The sequence below is a fragment of the Panthera onca genome, chromosome A3, assembly GCF_046562875.1.
Source record: "Panthera onca isolate mPanOnc1 chromosome A3, mPanOnc1 haplotype 2, whole genome shotgun sequence".
Lineage (NCBI taxonomy): Eukaryota > Metazoa > Chordata > Mammalia > Carnivora > Felidae > Panthera > Panthera onca.
In genome coordinates, this window is record NC_138341.1 from 63,064,994 (window position 1) to 63,090,486 (window position 25,493).

Consider the following 25,493-nt stretch of genomic DNA (forward strand, 5'->3'; position numbering starts at 1 on the left):
ATGCCCTGGGTCCTCTGCTTGAAGTTTCCATATTAAACAAAAGATTCTTGAAAAATTATAGAATTTACCTTGAGTAGAATTGATATCGCTTCCATGAAAGTGGAAGTTTCCTATTTGGAAAGAAGGCATTAAGGTGTCATTTCCCACGGGACGGTAAGGGAGTTCAGTGATTACTCAAGGACAGTCTGAGCACAGAGACGAAGTTAAGGTGGCCCCAAATGTGCCACGATGCCCCTCGATGACCTCAAGTATTGTGGGGCCCTGTCTTTGTTGTTGCAGTCATTGGATGGGCTTGTGAAGGCCATTCTTTGTAGAGAGCTAAAAAACTGAAATCCAAGTTTGAGGTCCACTGGCAGGAGCTCTGAAGATCCTATAGTATATATTTTACTTTTATGTTTTTCTTTTTTTTTTTTTTCTAGCTTTAAATGAAAGCTAGTTCTGTATTTTTACATACCCATGTAAACAGGCTGAAAAGCTGGTAGTGGAATATAATTAGGAAGAAAAAAAATATCTATAAAGCACAAGTCTTTCCCAAGGTTTGGAAGAGATTCTACTCATCAACTAGAAGAAAATAATCCAGAAAGTGGCACATTCTACTTCCAGCACTATTTACCATACTCTCCTACGATAAATACCAAGAGTGCCAAAGAAGCATTGTTGCTCTGGCCAACCTCAATTAACTGCTTCTTGTAATACTATGCTGACAAAGATTCTGAAGTCACAGGAGGTCTCAACATGCACAAAGAAGGGAATGGTGGTGTGGATTCCAGCTCTCTCCACCCTCGGGTGCCAATGACCAGTTCCAGACGTCATTCACAGCACTGCCATCCTCTGTGGTCTGAGAGGCCCCTCTGCATTCCTCATTCTTCAAGATGCAACTTCACAGAACACTTTCAGAACTTCTTCACCCTGGCGTGCTAAGAACTTTGGGTTGGAGTATATAAAGAATGAATGTACACCATTCACAGTAGTTATATGTGTTATTAAATATGAATCAGGTTTTAGCCGCATACCTTCACATGGGAAATGGAATATGTAAAAATAATTTTATGTTTATGTTGATTCTCTTTGGGAAATGGACATGCCGTGGTGTAAGTAAAATGGACATACCCATGGCTAACGGGGAGCACATCTAGGTTGGCCTAATGGAAAAATGGAGAAGACAGCTCTCTGGGTAGTAAAGTTTTGCTGGGATTCAGAATATTTGCATCCTACCAATATTCTCCCCCACTGGCCTCTGATGCCAGCAGAATTGCTACTATGAGTTGACATATCATCTCCAGGATGCCTCAAGTTGAAGGCAAGCAAACTACCACGCAGGGGTACGCACTAAATCAATAAGCTTATTCCCTAATATCAAAGCAGCTGATAACTTCCAAAGAGAGGGTACGAGCTAAGGGAACTGCAGGATCTTTCCTGTTATTTATCTTAAAGAGATGGAACGTAGATGGAGTAGGAGCGTTAGCAGCACAGATCTATGCTGGAAAGGCCTCTCCAGACAGAGCTGACCGTGAAGGCTCTGGGTTCCGGAGGGTAAAGGATGTCAAATCCAATCAACAAACATTTTTAACATACCTCCTAGATGCCCTGGCATCCATTGCATAATGCACAGGTGTGGCATGAGCAGATGTTCGAGGGTCACAGAAAAAATGGCTTAGTCTGAGAGATCTCACTGCTCTTGGAGAGGCCGCTTTTCCTTGTTTTTATTTATTATGGTGATTTTTTTTTAAACTGTGATTTTTGTACTCAGCCACAGAAAGTATAGAACTACAACTAGCATTTTTCCATTTATACCACTTTGAGAGCTTTGTCACATTTCTGAGAATTGAACATTTTCCCCCACGTGGGCACTTTCGATATCACGTTTCATCTCTGTGAAATTTCCCCTCCCGCCCCCAGTGCTCTGCTTAGACAGGCGTAGTCCTGCCCCTGAAGTGCTTATGGTTTCGAGGAAGAGGACAGATGAGGCAAACGGAAAGAATACCCTACCAACACTGAATATTACAAACGGCTCTGGAGAGCATCAAATAAATAGCGCACCATGGGCGGGTGCATCGTCATGGGCCTGGGCCCCCATGGGAGAGGCAAAGCCCACCTCTGCGGGGGGCCATCAGGAATAGGCCTAGCGCGTGTTTCCTGAAGTTACTCAGGGCTGCTCCCTAGCTTACCTTTAAAGCGGAGGCTGGATCTCATCCCGGGAAGAAAGTCTCCTTCAGTGGGAACACAGGCATCAGTCTGGGACCATCATATGTGGCCACTTTGATCATTGGCGCACTCTTTTCCAGACTGGCCCTTTTCAACTGGAGGTTCCCTGGGGGAAATGCTGGTTCGGGGGAAACAAAAACAGCTATTGATGTTTACTTTAAAGGCATTTCCGTACTTTGGCTTTTCTTGTCTTCCTTTCTCCCCATGTTCACTTTTCCTCCCACCCCCACTTGCAGCCTCCCTAAGGTCTCCCTAGATTTGATCTACTGACCTGGGTGCTGAGGCTAGATTTGAAATCTTCTGAAAGGTCCTTAACATGCCAGAGTTAACAGGCCTGCCTGGGCCTGCTGCTGTCTCCGAACTGCCACAAACTCCAAGGATTGTTTGGCAATAAAAATCAGCTATAAAAGTGTGAAAAATACCAGAGACCCAAATGCAAGAGGGAGGCGGGGGAGGGGGGCATGGCTCTTACACCCTTTTAGTGGACATCTGATTTATTTTTTAAGCGGAAAAGCTACTTTTATAGCTACTGTAGTTCAATTATCTCTAATTTTACACATTTTATGCAAATTCTTCCATCTTAATTGCAAATGAGAAGGGAACTTATTTTTTAAAGCAGAAAAACAAGGTATAGTTTTGTATTTCCTTTTCAATTTTTAATTCCTATTCGTGGTTCAGCACCATTAAACTTTTAAAACTCTTTTTACACAGTTGTTTAAAATTATGTGTAATTTAAAGCACACTTGCATGTTCACAAACACCCATAGCCTTAAACAAGTAGCTAATTTTATTCCCAGACCTCGCTCTCCCTCTCCAAGAAGATACTTTGATGTTCTCCTAAGTGTAGTTTCAAAAGACTGCAAAAGGATATACTTAAAAGGTTTTACAAAGAAACTTACTGTCGTACAAATCAAGCACATTGGAACATAACCTAAACATGAAGAAACCTGGATGAGAGTTTTTTGCCGAGTGCCCAGATTTCTAACCGGTGGTATGCCGATAGAGAGTCGACAGCCAACTCCCTTGGGAGGTGACTAACCAACTCTCTCTGATTTGTGGCGTTCGACAATTTCCATGGTGTAAACACTGCTGTCATGGCCAATTTCAAGCTACTGACATGACATCACTGAACCTGGAGGTGGGAAGGAATGGTCTCCCCTGGCCCGTGGGGGCAGAGCCATCCAGTAGCATAATGCTTACAAATCTAGAGTTAGGAGTTTTAGTCAAGAATCTGGCAACTACCAGACATCTAACCTGTGTCAAATCTTTGCCGTGGAATCTATTTCCTCATGTCTGCAATGAGAATAAAGTTTGCTCTGCTGTGGGCTTATCTTCTAATAGCAAAAGAACTAACAGTTGTAGAATCATTGGCAAACTGAAAAGGAAACGCCAATAAAAGCTAAATATCTTCAGCGTTTATTTAACAATTTAGTCACCAACAGTGTCTTGATGTCACCATAGGAAACACAGAGATGTGCATAACAGAGTACAAAGAATTACCCTTCGATAGACTGTGATTTAGTGTTTTCATGAAAAAATTGCATCCCAGCCATTTGTGGGAAACTTAAACATTTTTCTGAGCCCTGAATCTTGAGAGAAATCGGTCAAGGAATCAGGAAAAGGGGGAAAAAACAGTAGTATTACTCTCTGAGAAGATTAAAGCTTAATTTTGATCTGCACTTGCCTTCTCCATTGGGAAGCACAAAGGGAACGCTGACGAGGCTGGGGCTGACAGTCTCTGGCGGGAATGAGGGGTGCCCACAAAAGGCTTCAGAATTGGTGGTGGCGCTAAGCCCGCTCCGAGCCCTCGTGGCCTCCTCCCCTCTGTCCACACAGTAGAGCACTGGAACCTTCCTCTGGTGCCCACACAAATAATTTGTGGCCAAGACACTTTCCGGGCCAGGTCCTTTCTTTCCTTACCAATCATATTTCATCTTAGCATATCGAGCAGAGGGAACGCAATTGTTTCCCTCCAACAAAATTCCAGGCTCCTCTGAAACCAGAAGCGAATGAGAGCAGAGAGGAAGGCCGTGCGTGTAGCACGTCGCATCAGGCCCTCTTGCCTACCAGTAATTAGGCTCGCTCCGGCTAACGTCGGACTCCAGGCAGCTGGTCCGACACTTATTTCTGTAAAGGAAAACGGAGAGTACATGTGAGTCCCCGACTTTAACTTCTTCTCTCTTCTCCCTTCCCTTTGTGACTTCATGCTGGTTTGCAATTTGTGTTTTCACCACTGTAGTTAATTCTAAGACACAGTCGATCAACTCATAGCCTCCTTAGTAATGGAAGTGCCTCTAAACAAAACTGCGTAAAGCTCAACACTTCAATGGAGAGAATCCCTACCAGCTCTTTCATCTTATATTTAGCTGGCTACCCTTCAGTGAAGTTACATTTATAGCATAATTAATGAAATAAGCTTTTCTTCTGACTTGCCTAAATAGCCAGCCAGGTGACTTGGAAATTCTCTTTTTATTAGGAAGCACTACTACCTACATGGTCTGAGACCTTCCTGCCTAACCCTTAGCAGCCAAAATATTCCACCTGGAGCACGTGACTGAGACCTGACAGGCTGAAAAATACACATGCCTCATAATGCATGTCAACAATTTTACTATCTGGTACAAATGGAAACTTGCTGAATTTATTCCCTAAAATGCTTTTTATGCTTTTCTTGGTTCTGGCTTAGTGGTAATGTATTTAAATGTCTGGGAGAAATATTCAAAAGAATGAAACACATAACTTCAGTTGAGATGCCTACATTTCAAACCAAATACTGGCAGATCAGTGAGTATCTAGGTTAATACTAACCTTATTTGATTAGGATAATTCACAGAGACACTGGCTCATTCCTTCAGATCCTGCCTTTTAACCAATCAATATTTTTAGGGTTATGGTTTTCAGAAGGCAGGTGATAATTTTGGAGATAGCATCTCAAGGTGCTGCTGACATTGAGATGCATATTTAATATGTTCTTGGAGTGACAGAACACAGCAAGGTTGGAATCTCCCCCCAGAAATACACACCCACACACCCACGGTGGCACTAACCTTTACATTCTTGAAGTTCTAAAACAGATTTAGCGAATGGGCTCTTATTAATGTCCACGAAAATTTAGAAACTTAAGGGGTGGGTAGTGACTACCTTTCCCTCAAATGTCCTGTCTTTTCTGTGTGCGGGAATCCCTGAGAAGGAGAGAGAAGAAGCAGGTCTCCATGCAAAGATCAACAGTGAGGACAGAAAGAAGGAGCCGTGAGGACAGCTATAGCCGTGGGCTGGTAGTTCACCTAAATTAGCACATGTCACTACCTGCACAAGTAGGGGATTGCATGAGAACTGGGTGAGGTAAGAGAAAACAAAGGGAAAAAAATAGACTTGGATTTTTCTTAGAATGTCATTAAAAAATATCTATTTTAATTTCATGTGACTGAAATTATCTGCTTGCTTTGTATTAATTTTGCCTTGACTGAAATTAGTTGTCAGGCCTCTGTTTATAGCCTAATTACCTTTTCCTTGAAAAAAAAAGGAGGTAAAAGAAATAACAATAAATTCGTAATGCAAAAGCTACAAGTTTGTAGTATTAGTACAGATTAGGGATGGTTCTAGGAACAGGACTTGAAAATAAATGAATGCGGAGAAGGCTTTTATTTCTTAGGAGACTATTTTGCCAGGTCTCTCCTCACTGCCTAGTGCCATGGTTGTGACTCGTGGCCACAAACACTTGAGAGTGAGAAGCACTCAGGGTGGCTAATTTAGTGTCATCTATTTTATTTGGCTCTCTTATGAAGCCAGCCAGATAATTGAGTGTTCACACTCAAGACCATGGTTGGCAAAATATTCTGTGAAGGGCCAAATTGCAAATATTTTAGGCTTTATGGGCCATATAGTCTCCATCCCAACTACTCAGCACTGCCGTTGTAGTGCAAAAACAGCCATAGACAATATGCAAACAAATGAGTGTGACTGTCTTCCAATAAAATTTTATTTACAAAGACAGGCAGTAGGCCAGATCTGGCTCACAGGCCATAGTTTGCCAAGCCCTGCTCAGGACAATTCAACCAATGGAACACGAGAAGAAGGTAATGTACATGCAGTACAGCATAGAACAAGTGTTCAACGAACATTTTAAACAAACATGAGTATCAACTAAACAAAAAAAAATTTACTCAACTGCAGAAATGTGGAGCTATATCCAAGTCAGAATTCATGGGTTAAAAAAAAAAAATCACGGCTTTGGTGACTTCTTGTAATTAACAAAAATAAGTAGCAGTTGAATATGATGGGGACACAGTGAAAAGGTAACCAAAGCCCCTGCTTACCAAAGCTTAGGGAAAGGCAAACTATGTACGATCAGCCATAGAGAATGCCACCATATTACATGCCACGTCTGGCCGAGGTTAGGAACATGCCTTTCTGCCATTGAAATAAGGCAGCACTGCAGAAAGTGTTGGCTAAGTCAGGGCAATGTGAAAAGTATTTCTCAAAAATATGCAAAAAAATGAGCAGCTTTTCAAAAGTCGTCTCACTGAAAGGGTGAGCTTTAGTCACCTCATAAGTAAGTGCCAGATTTGGGAAGACGAGTTATGGGTCTCCCTCTCATGCTGCTTCTCACCTCGTGGCTGGTTTCCCCATCTGTATTATGAGCATGGCACCAGATGATCCATGGTTCTCAAACTCTGACTCTAAACTATGATTCCAATGCTACTTCAACTATTCGCTTTTTAGTTAGAGGGTCCCTGACTTATTGTGTTATGCTTTTTACCTATGGGTGAAATGTTGAACTGACTTCATTTTCTCCTCTACCAAGCAACTTTCCATTCCCTCCCCCACCCCTTCCCAAACCCCTCCCAGTAGAGAGTCTCATCTGAAATGTGAAGACAGCCCACCTCCCCACAGACAGCCAGGGACAGACAGCAGTCAGGACAGCAGCCCAAGGCCCCTCTCTGGGCCGAGCCTACAGAGTCATCTTGGTCTTCCTGAGAATCCTTCAGCTGGAGGGGCTTTCCCCACCCCCCCGACAACACCCCCGCTCAATGCCTGGACCATTGCCAAGAAGATCTGTCCAGCTGTAAGCCTGATTTTATATAGTTATTTTCACTTATTTTTTATTTCACAAGATGTAAACGAATCTGTTTAACTAGGAAATCACGTCCCTTGAAAGTGATTATAACCTAATTTGACATGCAGTATTTGTACACTTATTCTAGTGTTATGATGCATTCACCATGTTTACATAAATAGAGATTTCTGTATAATTACTACAAGATAATGTAAAGAGTTAATCACATGAAATCCCCCAAAATCTCATTTGGGTAAATTTTTTTTTTTTAATTTGAAAGTAAAATTTCCTTCGGAAACAAAGTGGGCCTATTTCCAAAATGTTCTATAAATCTTCCTTGAGCGCCTTACAAAAACATCTACTTTCTTCATCCATTCTTGTTTCTTCATTAATTGATACAGTCAGATAATTTGCTGTGTACCTAATATGTTGCAGATACAAACAAAGATAAAATAGACATGTTTCTTGCCTTCAAGAGCATTACATCTAAAGAAGTTCAGAAGCACTTCATGGAGAAAGGTGAAGCTCTGCCTTGATCTGTTCTGCTTACCTTTGATTTTCCACTTTTCTATTATGTTTTCTTCATGAAAAATACATTGGAAGAAATATGCAAGAATTATTTGCATACAAAGAAATATAAAGAGGAGGGAGAGAGGCAACGTTAGCATGAAATTCTAAAGGAAGAGCTGCAAAAAGTTAAAGTTGTTCTCTCTTTTAATTTTAGAGAGAGAAAGAGCATGTGAGTAGGGCAGGGGGCAGAGGGGGAAAAAGAGAAAGAGAGAGAGAAAAGGGGAGAGAATCTTAAGCAGGCTCTATGCTCAGGATGGAGCCTGATGCGGGGCTCAATCTCATGATCCTGGGATCATGACCTGAGCCAAAATCAACAATCAGACACTCAACCAACTGAGCTACCCAGGTGCCCCAAGTTGTTCTCTTTTTATATCTTATTGGTGAGGAACGATATTTCCCCCAAACTGAAATATTTTACTAAAATTAAGAAGGAACAATCACGTAAAGAATGATCCAATAGTTCTATACCAATTTACCAAAGACTTCTTTGTCTTCCTGAGGTTAAATAAATGTTTCTCCTTGCACTTATTTTCTGCCATTCATTCTGTTTGTACCATATGCTCAGCTCCATCTCAGCATCTTTGAGGGTGAAAAATTAGGTAAAAGCCCTGCCAAGGTACATCATGCTGTGTGGATAGCGAAAAGAGGGCTGGAAAAAACATCTACAATGGCATCAGTGTTAGAGAGGTGAGGATGTCACCGCATGGGTGCATTTCACAAATACCATCCTTTCTTGTCACCTTCACTGGACTGTATGGTGCACATTTCAGGTGAACCAGGGATGAGAAAGTCCCTTCATTTCCCCCAAGACCTATTCCTTCATCATCATGTGCCAAACCTTCTCTAAAATCCTTGAGCTCTTCTCTTTACTGTGTTTTCTAGAAGACAAACGACATTTAGGCACAGTTCTTAGTAACATCTTCAATGAAATAGGACATTTTTTTAGGATGAATTCCATACAATCCCTATCCAAAACCTGTCAGAATGAGAGCTGGAGATTTAAAAGTGGAATGTCCCAGTACTTCAATGAGATGGTTTTCAAATCAATGTACCTGGGCCAAAGTACCTAGTATGACCAATTGTTCATGAGGGCAATTAGTTTACTTTAAAAAGAAAGAATAAAAAGCACATGTAATGTATTATAGTGAGCATGGTATTATACCATTATTTGTTCAACCACGTATTCCTAAACTATTTCTAGAATTGACTTATTCCTAAACCATCAATTAGGCAACCCTTCAAACATAATACACCACAGGTAAGCTAGTGAGCCATGTACAGCCTGTTTGCTATATAGGTTTTCCATTCAGGCCTGAGTTCCATTTTGCTCTCCCAGTACAGTTGCAGTACAGGGTCATCTTTGTGAAGAACCATAAACATGTACTTTGGATTCTAGTTCTGCTATTGGCACCATGGTCCTAAGAGCGAGTTACTCAACCTCTCTGTGCTTTAGTTCCACTTTCTGTAAAATGGAGATAGCAATTCCCATTGTCATGGGGATTTAAGTAACTTGTCGTAGGAGGGGACTTAGAGCTTTGCCTGGCCCATTATGAAGAGATAGTAAATGTTCGCTGATTGTAATGGAAGCTGCAATAATCATACTGGCCTTGGATGGCATTTATATACACTCATTATACACTATATTTTACCTGTTCGTTTTTACCCAACCTATTCCCTAAATTGTAAGCCCTTGTGAGACATTGGCAATGTCTCAATGCCAAGAGGAGCCAAAAGTAATGAAAAATTATCTATTTAAGTGTATGTATTCTCTCTACTTCCCAAAATCCCCAAGAATTTTTGTCTTCCCTCAGTGTGGCTAATTGTGAAGTGACTGTGCTCATGAGCACCTTTTTATTTGCATATTTGATGTTTCCAGTGGAAACACTAGACGCTAGCAATGACACTATCAATAATACAGGAAACTTCCTGATAAAAATTTCCTTTTTATTGTCTGCTTCTCATTTTGGCCTACTTTCCTTTCTAAGTGACCCTACTCACCCAAGCCAGACTACAGAAGATGAACACGTAGGAAGTACAAAATTTCCAAGTTTCACCTTCCCTCTCCTTCCACCAGCCAGTGCTTATTAAACTCCTCAGATAAGTTTACTTATTTTTGACATGAATTCTTTGTTTGCGATAATCATCTTAGGAAAAAAAAATTATTTCTCCTGCTGCATCTGTAGCATTTTCATAGTGTCATCCAAGATAACTTGATACAGTCTCGAGGGAATGACAGGAAGTTTCTGAGGAGAGTCTTCTCTGTAAGGGCACCACATGCCCCAATTTGGAGGCGAATGCCCCAGTTTTAACATGCTGTCTCCCCTGTGTTCCCAAGAGCAGATCTAATGTTCTCTTCCTCCAGGTCTCTGTTGATTGCCTGAACTGCGATAGTGCTGCTTGAAATGGCGAGGGAATGGGGTAGAATTGGAGTTATCCAAATCAAAAACATGTCGGATGAGACTCACAATCCAATAATAGACATTCTATGAGGCCTCCCTGAGGGTTGTCAGGTTTTTAGCAGAATATTAGCTGGCTACTTAACACACTCTATTGTCTTCACTTGAAGGCTTTAAATCCAGAAGCTTTGCTTAATTTTACTAAATAAGATACCTAGAAAATAGAATCCCTTTTACTCTCAATTGGTATGTGGAGGGGAAAACATTCCACAGTATCACTGCTCTTTCCACACTGAAAGAAAATGCACTACCACGAATATCTGGGTCTGGTGTGCTTATTAAGGTGTTCATAGAATCATTTAATGCAGCTCCTCTTCCTTTCATGTTTTCCAATGGAGGGACATGAGGAATAGGTTTTGTTTTTGCTTTTGTTTTAATTTTCGTTAAGCTCTGGAATGCAACATTTCGGATTTGAGAAACCCAAATAAAAGACAAAAAAAATTATACATATATATATATATATATATATATATATATATATATCAGCAGTGTCTTGCTAAATGTTCTGTTGGTTTCTAAATAAGCTTAGGGAAGAGGTTTAGTCAAAACAGGATTAAAATTTCTCTGGCTCACCTTCTGCAAGCATAACTTGCTTCTGCTGTGGCACACCCAAAGGGGGAAAATGTTAGATGTGAAATTTATAAAAAGTGACACAGACAGAAAAAAAAGCAAAGCTTCTAATAAATAATATATTATTATAAGGGAAACAAAGTGATTGAGTAATGTCACTCTAATGACTTTTCTCCAACGGCTAGAACACCTGCTCCGGCATTGTTTATGTTCAAGTTTGTTTTCTCTGCTCCGTAGAACTACATCCTGTAAGAATAACCTACATAAAGTCATTTACAAGGTGACTAAACTACCTTTTGTTAGGATGTCAAACTGGCCCAAATTGGAAGACCGTATAAGAATCTGGATATCGGAGTGAGCACATACTGTGAAATACTGGTTGTTATTCTCATCCTGATGGTACATACTGCTAACATGGACCTCAGACTGCCTTTGAGAAATCTCACCAAAGCCCAGGGACCATTTTACACACTGTCTTCCTAAATTTTACAGTGAAAACAACCCAAACTGGAATGAATCAACATGTGTAAAGGACGGTTAGGCAGCTCTTGTCTCTCCCTAGATCTTAAAGATTGTTACAAAGGTGAAGGCTCTAGTCATTCCTCTGGCTCCAAATTGTTATTTGATCTATGGCAAATGTCAAAAGTTACTGGGGTCCTATTTATTTCTATTGCATGGGGGAAAAATCCACCTTATTTATCACAGGGATCAAATATAGGCAAGAGGCATAAATGTGGTTGAAAATTTACAAACTGTGTCCTGTGATCGATGTTAGTAACAATTTTTGGAACTATTTGGTAAAAAAGATCATTATTAATAAGTACCTCGGATGGTGTAAACATATTTCTTATACAAGATTCCTTATTTATTCACTTGTTATCTAATCTATATGCCACAAAATATACAGTGCTCTTGACGCCATACATCTCAAAGCACTGATATCTGCTATTCTAGAAAAGGCCATTTCACATAGTTTTCTATTATAATAGCTGAACTTTCTTCTTAATGGGATTCAGTAGGGTTTCTAGAGAAGAAGGGAAAATAACAACCATTTTCCTCTTATGCCTTCAAAGCTAATATTTAGCAATGATTTCATATCCTTCCTAAAGGAACAGGCTCTGAATTGTGGGCCATGGGTACTGGGGGTTAGGACTCCAACATATGAATTTTGGGAGGATACAATTCAGCCCATAACACTAAGTCATGCAACTAATACATGGGAACAAATCCCATTTTGTCTGCTTCTTCTTAAATCTAGTCTTGGGCTAGATATACTACACACACACACACACACATACACACACACACACGATATACTATATACATACACACACACACATACATAGTCATATAGCATGGCTACATTAGTCACACTTTTTCACAAATTAACATCAATGTGCTTTAACTATCTAATACCACATGTCTGGAAACTCAGACCCTATGCATGAGTGTGGAGGAGCATATATCAGTGAGAAGAGCCTGGATGTAACACTCTTATGATACCATTCACTTTTTTGGACTAGAGAGCATTGAGCTCTCACTCCCAAGGATCATTCTGGATCTACTACTTTTTAAAATAGTAAAACAACAACAAACATGACATTAGAGTAAGTTGTCTAAATTGCAACAAATTAATTGATCAATTGTTCAGCATATAATTAGACACATGCGTATGAGAATGTTCATCAAACCTAACTGTGCTCTGGGAATCTCCTGGCATGAAGAAAAAATGTCCAGATGTGTACCATGAAATGCCTTCATATAAGTCAGTGGTATATCCTGCCTGACTTGTGATAAAGACCTTGGAAAAGCTGCCACATATGCAGTTCATTTTAGGCAAACCACTACTTAGCAAGTTGGTCAGGGGCCCTGGGCTTTTCAATAAATGGTACTTCATTTCAGGGCTGTAGATGACATCATTGAAGGTTCCTAATTCCATGCAAATCACATGGAAAAAAAATATCCAAAAAAATTTGAGTGTCTGCTTTGTGCTGAGCACTGGGCTACCTGAGGGGCCTGCCCTCAAGGCTGGTGGACCAGTCAGACACCCACCTGACTGATTATGAGACAATGTTCTGCTCAACAGAGGCACAGACGGAAGAGCATTAGGGACACATTGGCAGGACCACAACTTGGAGAGACTTAGGAAGACTTAAATGACAGGGTAACATTTGACCGGGCTTTAAATAATGAGATTACAGGCAGAAAAGTGGGGCAAGTGACAGACTTTTTGTTGCCATTTACTTATTTATCTAGAGAGAGCATGTGTATACACAAGCAGGGGATGGGCAAACAGAGAGGAAGAGAGAGAATCCCAAGTAGGATCCACGCTCAGCACAGAGCCCAGTGCGGGGATTGATCTCAAGACTGAGAGATCAGGACATAAGCTGAAATCAAGAGTTGGACGCTTAACTGATGGAGCCACCCAGGCACCCCAAGGGATGAACGTGTGAAAGTGCATGGCATGTTCAGCGACCAGCAAGTGGTGATGTCACTCATGGCAGGGGCTGTATGAAGGAGTAACAGAGATGGAAGTGAAGGTGTGAGAGTAGGACAAGGACACATGGTCAAGGGCCTTGTATACATGCTGAACTGTCCAGATACTGTCTTTTGGACCAGGAGGACCAGTATTTATTATTTTTTAAATTAATTTTTGATAGCTTTATTGAAACGTAAATGAGACATATCATTGTCTAAGTTGAAGTTTTACAATGTGTTCATTTGATATGTTTACAAATTGTAAAATAATCACCACCATAGTATTATCTACTCCCCCCCCCCCCATTGTGTCACATTGCTGTTTTCTTCTTCTTCTATTTTTTTTTTTTTTCTGGTGGGAACATTTAAGATCATTCTCTTTTTAACATTCAAGTATACAATACAGTATTATTGTCTATAATCACCATGCTGTACATTAGATTCCCAAACTTATTAACCTCATCACTTATTAACCTTATAACCAGAAGCTTACAACCTATGACCAATATCGCTCCATTTTCCCAAGCCCCTGGTAACTACCACTCTACTCTGTCTTTCTAAGTTTGGCTCTTTTACATTCCACATACAAGTGACATCATACAGTGTTTGTCTTTCTCTGACTTATTTCACTCAGCATAATGCCCTTAAGGTCCATCCACGTTAGTACAAACAGTGGAATTCTCCTTCTTTCTCATGGATGAATAATATTCTACCACATCTCTATCCCACACTTGTGGAATCCCTGAATCCAGTTTCATCATTTTAAAGTAAATACCTCCAGCAGCAATGTGGCGGAAGACCCAGAGGGACACCCTGGAACTATTTTGAGCTCAGCAAACTATGATGAAGAGCTCAAATAGGGCAACGTCAGCAGAGAGAGAGAGCACAGAAGACTAAGTTGAGAGACTTTAGGAAGTAGAATGAACAACAGGTCGTGAGGAGTTAGATGCTGGGTCTGAGAGAGAGAGAGAGAGAGAGAGAGAGAGAGAGAGAGAGAGAGGTTTTCCTTCCTTACCCTGAATTCATGTAGCTCTACTGGTGTCCCAGCACAGGATTTTGTTGAGACTGTTAAGTGTTTTACCCCATATCAAAAAATAAAAAAAGGCAAACAAACCCATGGCTATAAAGACCGTCTATAGAGAGCATAGAAACGCATCACTCACTCTTGCTATTCAAACAAACAAACAAAAACCACAGCTGTTTATTCCATCTCTGATTCAATAACCTGTTTCCATTGACAAGTTAGACAAAAGTGAAACTGTCAAGATGACTCTTAGAGCTTCACTGTCAATGGCATTGGCAACTTCTTTGCTGAATAAGATAATAGTTTTGAATGTTTTCTTAACTTTGAATGCTATTCACAATGTAACAGCTACACACCCAAAGTACTGTTAATCTGTATTTCTGGCATTTTTCTCACCATTTTCATATGTCTAAATAATCAACGCAGCAATTCTTCAAGCCCTGATTTACAGCATGTGTTGACCTTCAAGGTATAAATGCCCACACCATGGCTGAGTTTGGGCTCCCAACGCAATGCCGTTGAACACAGAGTGGGAAAGAGAGATGCATAGCATCACACCATCCTGTGTTATTTACCACATGAATACAATTGACCTAAACACCTCAAGAGTATAGATGAATCTGGTAAAATAATTGGGAAGGGATATGTGTTGGATACATATTACCTTTGTTTGTAACATAATCTCTCTAAGTTTTCCTTTTTTAATTTTTAATAGTGGTTGTACCCAATAAGCAGCTTGGAAAATTCCTGAAGAGTTCACAATCGATCCTCACAATCTCAGCATATCCCCACTCATATGAAGCATACACTGAGGGTGAGCAGAGAGCTCTGAGGCAGTCACTCGGGAACCCAGGCTAAAAAGGTTCCATCATCTTTCAGCTGTGCCATCTAGAAAAGGCTGCCTCTAAAGTTGCTACAGAAAGAGGCGGGATGGTCACATGACTTGGACAGAAAATGACATTATTTCCCTCAAAATTCATTTTCCTGAACTTGGTTGAAAGATTTCCATTGAGGACAAGGGATGCTAGTAAACGTTTTCTTTCTCATGCTCAGGAACTGGAAACACTGCGTTAGTGTCCGCCTTTGTCTCTGCTACAGTCACAACACCACAAGATGAAACATCTTCTCACAGGAAACCAAACTCTTCTCATCCAAACCTATTCTTTTCCTAGTCTTCCTCATCAGTAAATAGAACCACATATAATCAGTCATTCATGTCTGAAACCTGGGACATCTGTCCCCCTAACACTTGAAATCCAATAATCTGTCAACTCTTCCTCCAACGACATGACCTGATTCTTCCATTTCTTTCCATCTGCACCTGCAGGACCCTGGTCCAAAGCCACATCATCTCTCCCAGGACTACCTGAAGAGACCCCAACTCCCATTACTCTCTCCTTTTCCATCCATTCTCACTTCAATTCATTTTCCACAGAGCAGCCGGAAGAATTTTTTAAATGTTAATCAGATTATGTCATTCCACTGCTTAAGTTGATTTTCAATTAAGCTTAAAATAAAATCCAAATTTCTGACTTGCCTAAAATAGCCCTATAGACTTTGATCCTGTCTCTTCCTCCAACCACATCTTGTTCCATTTTCCCTTTTTGAAGTACCTCTGTCACACAAGTGTTTTTGAGCTCTGTGAACATATCAAGTCTTTGCCTATGCCATTCTTTCTACCTGGAATGCTCTCATCCCTGTCTTTGAGTTCTGAGCTCAAATGTGTCTTCCTTAGAAAGATCTTCCTTGATTGCCTAACCTAAATTAAGTTCCCCCTTGGGCTTTCTCATAGAAGTCACAGTACTGACCACAATTTATCTTTTTACATTTTATTTAAATTAGTTAATATACAGTATAATATTAGTTTCAGGTATACAACACAGTGCTTAAACTCTCCCATACCACACCCAGTGCTCACCACAAGTGCACCTTCTTTTTTTTTTTTTTTTTTCAACGTTTTTTTATTTATTTTTGGGACAGAGAGAGACAGAGCATGAACGGGGGAGGGGCAGAGAGAGAGGGAGACACAGAATCGGAAACAGGCTCCAGGCTCCGAGCCATCAGCCCAGAGCCTGACGCGGGGCTCGAACTCACAGACCGCGAGATCGTGACCTGGCTGAAGTCGGACGCTTAACCGACTGCGCTACCCAGGCGCCCCACAAGTGCACCTTCTTAATCCCCATTGCCCATTCAACCCATCCCCCCACCCACCTCTGGTAACCATTGGTCTGTTCCCTAAAATATATGGAATGTTTCATGAATTTTCCTGTCATCCTTGCACAGGGGCCATGCCAGCCTCCGTATCGTTTCAGTTTTAGTATATGTGCTGCCAGAGTGAGCAGAATACTGACCACAATTTAAATTATGAGTCTGTGTATGCACGTGCACAATGTCCATCTCCCCTATAAGAATCACAATTCATGAAAGCAGTATGTTTCATTTGTTTGGTATAGTATACCCAGTACCTATATACTATCTGGCACGTAATAAGTCCTTCTGGGGACCAGGAGGAAAGAAGAGAAAGAAAGTAACAAAGAGAGAGAAGAACAGAGAGAAAAGGAAAGGAGGGAAAGTGGAAGGAAAAGAAAAAGGAGGTTAAGCTAGCATATTTTCATTTTTATTCATTTTTTTCACTGACAAGGTGTGTGACCTTGAGCAAATCACATAACCCTCTATGTCATTTTCCCCACCTATAAATTGTTTCAGCCTCATCATAAATGGGATGTGCTCAATAATAGAGACAATTGCCTACATTTATAGGGCGGGAGGACAGTTGGAGTAGAAACAGGCTGGTCCTACTGCAGGGTTGGGTCTCTGGGGGTGGGGGGATGGCAGGGGGACAAAAACCCAGATACCTTTGTTTTATGAAAGCAAGGAAGAGCCCTCCAGGGATAGAGCAATTCTGTTGGGAAGATGGCACTCCGTGGTCCTTTCAGGCCGATGGGCTTGTGAACTTCCCCACCCCCAGCATGGCACAGGCACCATGATTCTACAGTGGGGGAGAAGAGCATGGAAGCAGCCCTGGGAGGCCCTGAAGGCCTGATAGGCAAGAACGAAAGCTTGCCTCAGGGGTGGTCTGTATGGATTGGTGACTGGCAGGATTGGTACATGCCCAGCGGACAGATGGCAACCAAGGGCAGAGGCCCCAACCCCTCCAGCCACCTCCATCACCTCGGTACCACCGAAGGTCCTGCAAATGAGAGACCACCTCAGGGATTTGATGGGAGGAAGTTACAGACATTGAGCTGACATGACTGTCTCCTGCAAAACAGGGCCTTGACAGAGAAGAATAAATTTACAAAAAAAATGGTCATATTTACTTGCAAACCTGAATCTGTGAGTTGAACTCCAACCTGCCACATAATGATTTTGATTAATTTCCTTTGTCTCCCAAAACCTCATTGACCATGTGCTCTTTGTTCCTTTCATCCCTTACTCTTGTCTGATTCTCTGTCTCTATCTATCCCCTCCCCATTTCTTCCTTTTATTCTCCTCTTTCTCCAGTGCCTTCCTCCAGACATTTCCTTGTGTACCCCACACTACCTTCTAGCCCACAGTAACCAGAGCAAGAGAAACCAAACCCCGAAATGGAGGCTCTGTGTGCTCTCTGCCTTTGCCACAGGCCCTCCAAGCTCTGCTGCCTCAGTCATGTTTTCTGAGGCTTTAAAATCTCTCCCTTGTCTCACCTGACTCCCCAGTGGTTTTCTGCAGTCTCCCTTTTTCTTTCTGTGTTGGTCCTGAGGACTCTTCTGTGATTTCACTAATAAAAACATTTCCGTTGACTAAAACAGCCTATAAAGAAACAAAACCAAACAAAACAAGCAAAACAAACCTCTCTGCCAGTGAGATGATAGCCAAAAGTCTTCGCCTGACTTTCCTTACCTCTCCAAAATGCAAGACTCTGTACTCACTGCTTCCGCTAATCTCTTATGGAAACCCTTTTCTCCAGATGGAGATCTACACTAAACTCATACACCTCTTAATCTTCTCCAATTCACTGCTTTTTGCACATACTGTTCCCCTACCTAAGTGACCTCTCTCATCCTCTCCACCTGTGCTAATAGCACGCGTCAAGGAATAACCAGAAGCATGCTAGAACCCTTCCGGTCCATACTAGCCACATAACCAGTCCCCCCCAACTCCCAACCCTTATAGCCTCTATCCTTCTCTTGGACCCTAATCACTCACTGTCACGTAAAGCTATTCATCTTTTTATCATATACATTGTCCCTCCTGAGTGAGAGTGTTAGCCCCTCACAGTCAGGGACTCACCATTTTATTCTTATTAAACCACTGTTGCAGATGCAGCAGGTTCTTACTTAAAGATGCATTGAGTGGCATTTATTGAATGAATCAACGGCATCAACTTAATGTTTATGAATTGAAGAATGAGATAGCATAGGAAACAAGTGAGTATGCACTGAATAAATGAAAGCCTGAAACGAAGCCAACAGACTGCCCAGATGTTCTCACCCATGGGGAGAGCTCCACAGTTGCAAGTCACAGTTGGATGATATTTACAAGGCTTAATACCATCTTTACTGACTTATCTCGAGTTTTCACTGATATCAGAAATAAATGTTTTTGTCATGCAGCCGAATTTAAAATTCTTGGCATAGAGGAGCATTTTATTCATAATGTGACTATTCATAATCATTTGTTTTATTTTAATACAATTTAACATAGAGTTACTATATAAAGACCATTATAGATATTTTTTTGATGGCCCAGTAAAGCCAAATATATTTTAGAAGCAAATCTAGGCCAGAAGGCATTGTTTTACAGATGAGGACATGGGGGTACAGAGAAGTTAAATAATATGTCCCTAAGACATGCAGCTAACCAGTGAAAAATCTGGTCCAGAATACAGGTGCCCTGAGCCCCCACGCTGTTTTGTTTTCTATGTCTTGCTGCCTCTATCCGTGAAAGAGTGAAAGGGTGGTCTGCAATATGGATACTCCCACCCCCTTGCCGCACAATTCTTAAACACTATAAAAGATGATAGCATAACCTATATGATGCTGTGAGCAGAAGCATAATTTCCAGCACCCTTAGCAAGTCTCTGTGGTAGTTCCACTGAACTCAGGCTGGACTGAAATGGGTACACAAGTGTGACCAAGGACCAGGCAAATGTGCAGCCCCCAAACTGAGCTGAAGCCAGTGCCGAAAGTTTAATCATGAAGTGCAGGACAGGCCAAGTAGGAGAGAGCCACCTCCACACCACATGTGTTTGGCATTTAGGGTCGTCAAAGGCTTCTGCTTACTCTAGCCAATTCGCCTGGACTCATTGGACTTCAAACCTGGCTCAGCTCTGTCTTAAGAGGAGGCCCAACGTGTTGGTCCTCCAGTGTCCTGTGCATAGCTACTAACAGTGGCCTGCTGCTGGCAAAGATGTAACCCATTAGCACAGGTGGGGAATACAGGAAAAAAAATTGGCTGATTATCCAAGAGATTGAACTCCAGGGATAATTCCACCGCTCTCTAATTGTGTGGATTTGAAATTAGGCATTCAGTCTACACATATGTATCAAAAGAGGGCTGGAGTAGAAAAGTGTTTTCCATATAATGTTCATATATCTTCATATAGGAACAATAGGGTCTCCTAGAAGGGCCTCTGTGGCTCTATCAGCTGAGTTATCAAATTGGGCATCCATAACTCTCAACCTGACTTCAACCAGAGCTGTCCTATCTTAATCTGCATCAGTATCCTGCATCATGCTTAACTGGAAAAAATAAATTCTGCTTTAAAAACAACAGTAATAAAAACAAACACAATCACTTTGGAAATCCACCAGAGTAGCTAATCTCTAAGATGCCTACTAGGTCCTTTAATCCATGAAACATTTGGGGGCAGGCTGAGCCTATGGTGCTATATTTTTCAAAGGTGCTCACCACAGAGATTCTGCGAGAAGCACCCCTTCCCCTTGAGGATCATCCAGGCAATGGGCAATCCAGGATTCTAGTTCAAATCAGGTCATGGATGAAGTGCAGATTTGCTCAGGGTTTAGACCCACTGTGAAGAAGCTCTGAACTGATTTAACATATTTAATTCATTTCAATGAACGTCAATTATATGTTATGCATTAGTTTGGTACTATTATGCTTTGGGGATGATATTTGTCATTTTGTTTTTGTTGTTTATTTTTGTTACTGTTTGTTTGTTTTTCCATACTTCACACAGAAACTAACTCCTAGACCTCCATAAAGGAAGAAAATTTAGCGACTAGTGTTTTCTTCTCCTTATTTCCATTGAATTCTTCCAACCTCTGCTCAACACCAACTGACTGTCCACTAACAAACGAGGTGCAGGGATAAATAGAAGAAAAGTTTAAAGAACATGCCGCCTGTCTTCAAGGATTTAGAGTGTGTCTGAGAGAAAGCACTCCCACACACACAACAGCAGCAGGTAACAAAGGGAGAGTGCTAAGCCAGCAACGATCACCTACCAAAGGTAAACAATAAATTCAATTCACTTGGCAGAATGGAAAGGGTGAGATTGGGGCAAGCTGGAGTCTTCAGAGGTTTGACCTGTTTGTTGAAGGCCTAAAAGGGTTTGGACACAGAGAATGGCCCTCATGGGAAAGGAGAGAAAGTGGAAGAGAAAGCCCACGGAGCACTAAGGAGGCTGGCTGCTCTGGAGCAAAAGCTGGCTGTGTGGAGAGCCCGGATACGTCTCTGCCCCTGCCTCCGTGGGGTGGCCCGCCAAGCGACTTACCTGGGCAGGATCTCAACTCATCATCTTCTGCATGGAGATCAGCTCCTGGGCTCCTGTTTATCTGGAAGATGCATCTCCATTTGAATGCTTCTAACGCTTGTCACGTGCTCAGAGCTCACTACCTGTGAGAGAGGCACGAATTATTATTACCATAATCTTCCTTTTCCAACTGCCTGCCCCACTTGAACCCACTACTCAAGCCATCCCTTGCCCAGGAGGGGCCTTTCGCCATCTCCCAGGGTCCTATACATACTTGCTCTTTGGGAGATGCACTTACGAAATGTTACAATTTAAAGTGGCTACTTCCAAATGCTTGGAGGAACTTGAAAGGGAAAAGGGAGTTCCATTTGGATTCCTCAATACATGTTGCTTATTTTTGCAGGATTTGAGGACGGGTCAGTGCCTCTTAAAGGCAGTAAGAGAAAACAGCCTACCGAGAGACATAGGGAAGATAAGAGCCAAAATATCTTCCAAGGCAGGGGTCTTCCCACACGTACACAGTCTTCCATATCTCCCTCATTCTCCCATGATCTTGTCCTCCTAAGCCAGCAATGATAATCTGGGAATAAATGTGCATTTTCTAAGGGAGAAATATTGCCAAGCCTGTTAATCTTATGCAGATGCGATGTTACTTTTACCATGTTGTAATATGGCTTCTTAAAAAACAAGTTGGAAGGGGGTGGGGGAGGAACCCACCAAAAAAAAAAAAAAACCACAACAAATATTCACCAACCCATATGGTCAGTAATTGCTGTTTAATAGTCCTCCTATTACAAACCTGAGAGGCAGCAGTCTGAATTACCAGTAGAGTATTAATAAACAGGAATGAGTTAATAGTGCATAAAGACCTTCTAGTGGAACAGTGGGGGAGTTGAATATTCTTTTCTTCAGTCAGCTGTAAGTAATTACTGCATGGTGTGCTTCTGACTATTACCATAACAGAGCAATTGGACGTGAAGAATGGATAATAGTACGGACATGGAGGTATTTTTAGAATATCAGCAGTGAAGCAGGTAACTGCCCTACTCCAGTAGAAACCTTTAAATAAGTTTAGAAGACTTTCTCTCTCTCTCTCTCTCTCTCTCTCTCTCTCTCTCTCTCTCTCTCCTTATGACATTTAGCCAGGGTAGAATTTTAAAAAGATCAATCTAATAAATTATTTAAAATAACTTTACAAAGAGGATGCCTGTGATATGTAAATAAGAAGGCAAGAAGGGAGGAAGGAAAAGTCTAAAAAGCCCAGGCGGACAGGAGGCATGATGCCGACGTTACTGTAACTACATAATCACGGGTTCCTTCCTGCTCCTTTGAGAGTACAGCCTGGATGCGAATCTGCTTGACTGGCTCCCACTGGCTGCTCAGGTGAAAGTGAAAATATTCAAATCAGAGCTGTAACTATGATTGCTGGAGTTGTGGGTTTTCTAAAATTGAGTTAGTCATCCTCGGTGATTTAATGATGCATATCATTTATTTTAAAATATTATTACAGGGGCATTGACTGAGCCGCAGCGCCTTCTTCGCGGGACTGTCCATTATGCAATGCGGCGGGGTATGTCATGGGCGGCGGCAGCTGAGATATTGTCTAACGGCACAACATATGTTCTCAGATGAAAACAGCTTGAGACTTTGATTCAGAAAGCGGTAATTTTGCAAATGCACACAAATATCATTTAAGGAATATTTTGAATTTTTTTTTTCAGGGTATAGGTCCTTCTCCTGCTTCCTGGCTGCACAGGCCGATGCTGATTTTTCAATTTGCAGGTTTGTTAAGCATCATGGAATGTTTTGGTTCTCAATCAAGAATATTCTTCCCAAGTGGTTCCAAAGTCCTACGCTTGAAAATAAACGTGTGTCCTCTTTGTCTCCTAGCAGCATGTGTTCCCACGTACAATAGCGGCACAGGACAGAGGAAGGCAATGCCTTTGATTGAACCATCCTATAGGCTTTTAACCTGCCACTCTCCTGGGCTGGGAGCTTTCTTCAGGCCAGGCGGCACACTCTCTTCTTTGGGCGGTTCTGGCAGCTGGAGTCCAGCGGGGATGGTTAGGAGCCAGGACCCACGTCCTCCTCCTGGCGGGATTCCTATCCTACCTTGTGGCACAGGAGCTGAACAGAGGATGAGCTGCCTCAGTGCTAATGACCTCAGAGACCCACCTGAAAATGAGGCGCAGCCTATGGGACAGGTGGCAATGCTTAACTGATCTCTGTCCGGTGCTTTGAAGTCTGACAAACAAATGCGTGTGAAATAAACACTGTCGCATTTCTTTCTCCTGAAAAACCGCCTTATTGTGTCTGAGCTCTGCCAGCCGGCATATTCGGATTCATCCAGACACAGCCCCTTTCTTGCTAAAAGATGCTGCGGTGAAAATTTACAGCTGTGGGTTTCACTTGTTTAGCTGGTCGTTCTTAATAGAAATCAAGGGCACACCTATAGAGGTGTCATTATAACCCAGGGACAGCGGAAGGTTGTCCCTGTCACTGGTTTTGATTTACTTTTTTCATGTATTTGAAAAGGGAATGGTTCTCTTTTCTTTAAGTCTAGAGAAAGATGAGGACAGAAGAAAATCTTGTTAATTGAATACCAATTTTGAACAACATTTTCTACATAGGACAAAGATCAATGGTCTTTTCTAGGAAGTGTTCAAGACCTCATGATTTGGGAAATTTGCGTGTTTAGAATCTTTGTGTTTCTGGTTTAGTGAAATTTGGAGGTACTTACAACCAACTTTGCATGTGACCACAGTTAAAGTCATCCTTCACTCTGATTAGTCATGAACTTCCCAAGGGCGTGGGCTGTACTTCTAGAGTTTACACCCTAGGTCGCCACCCTGTCCAGAGTGCCAGCACATAACTTCCCCAGGAAGAGATATCACCCGCAATCAGAGCTGTTGCTATTTCAGATCTAGAAAACCCTCTGGGGAGCAAAGGAATATGAGGTTTTTCCCAAGAGTGAGAGTAAGGGGAGAAAGGAGGCTCCAATGCCTTTATATCTCCATTTAGCTCTAAGAAGCCCAGGGGGAAATAAATACCTGGAGTTGTTAAGAAGCCAAACAGTTTCAGAGGCCACCATTTTCTCTCTTGAGTATTTTAGCTGGTACCTCTCTAGTCAAGAATTCTTAGCATTTTCAGTTGTTCCCATTGAAACAACTTAGTAGGCCAACACTCCAATAAGACCCAGTGAAAGGGTAAATCATTTAGAATTGATTACACAATTCAATGTATAAAACCTTCCAGACTGGTTGAATTCAGCTACCCTATTCATGGGTTATCATGACAGCCAGTAAAACTCACAAACAATGTATTTTCAGCATTTTGGTAAATAATCCTCCGAAATGTCCGGTATGATATGGCATATAGCAGTAATTATAACAGAAGTCTAAATACCCTGGCCTCTACCTGCTTCATCGATCGCATCTCCTACCATCCTCCCCATGGTCTTATTTCAGTTCCTCCATCACACCAAGCTCATCCCTGCGTCCAGGTCTTTACACTCTATTCTCTCTGCCTGGAAGACATTCAGCCTCAGTTTAAATGTCATCTCCAAGAAACTATTCTTAACGCTTTTCTGGGCAGTCTCCAAACACTACTCTACTTTTTTTCCTTAACAGCATTTATACTAGTTGATATTTTCTTGTTTGCATGTGTGCTAGATCGAACGGTTCTCAATTCTTGATTCCCACTCCCCTGCTACTGTAATATGCATGCTGTGTAACTATGGGTAGAAAAATGACCTCCACCCAATTGATGTTTTTTTTTTTAAGTTTAATTATTTACATTGAGAGAGAGAGAGAGAGAGTGAGAGAAAGAGAGAGAGAGCATGAGTGGGGAGGAAGGCAGAGAGAGAGAGGGAGAGGGAGAATCTCAAGCAGGTTCTGCACTATGAGCACAGAGCTCGACCTGGGGCTCAAACCCACAAGCTGTAAGATTATGACCGGAGCCAAAATCAAGAGTCCAATGTTTAACCAACTGAGCCACCCAGGTGCCCCCCCACCCAATTGATGTTAGGCTTAGTCATGTGACTAACTTGCATTAGTTAATTAAATGTTGGTAGACTTGATGAAAACAGAGACTTTAAACGTGCTGTGTGTCTTACTTGCGTCCTGGAGCTCTTGCCATTCTGTATAAAAAATATGTTGTAAGTTGTCATTTTTCAAAGAATGAAGACATTGTTGGAACAAAACTGAACCTAACTGGAGGCCTAGAACCAATTCCCCCCATGACCTGAAGTAGTGCCATTTCAGCCAATTCACCCAATTGATGGGACCATCACTACGAAAATAAACAGTTGTTGTTTGAGCCTCTGATGTTTGGGTTTGAGTGTGAGGCTTATCACCCATCATTAATGTGGTAATTGCTAATTAATATAGAAATTACACCAGCAATGGCCTTCTGCTGTCAAAATCCTTTAAAAATGCATCA

General features: G+C 41.7%; 1 long non-coding RNA gene and 1 other non-coding gene across 2 annotated transcripts in view; both read right to left on the bottom strand.

The window, feature by feature from the left end:
* Window positions 1-395: 395 nt before the first annotated feature.
* The window catches only part of LOC132661121 (uncharacterized), a 28,611-nt gene continuing 3,513 nt past the window's right edge, over window positions 396-25,493 (bottom strand). The window contains exons 2-5 of the long non-coding RNA XR_009602070.3: window positions 21,075-21,196; window positions 4,126-4,332; window positions 2,169-2,323; window positions 396-924 (exon numbers count right to left, since the gene is read on the bottom strand). This is a non-coding gene — a long non-coding RNA (uncharacterized LOC132661121). The remainder of the gene's footprint in view (window positions 925-2,168; window positions 2,324-4,125; window positions 4,333-21,074; window positions 21,197-25,493) is intronic.
* On the bottom strand, window positions 16,598-16,701 carry LOC132672628 (U6 spliceosomal RNA). The gene has a single exon (XR_009607603.1). It is a non-coding gene; the product is annotated as a U6 spliceosomal RNA (small nuclear RNA).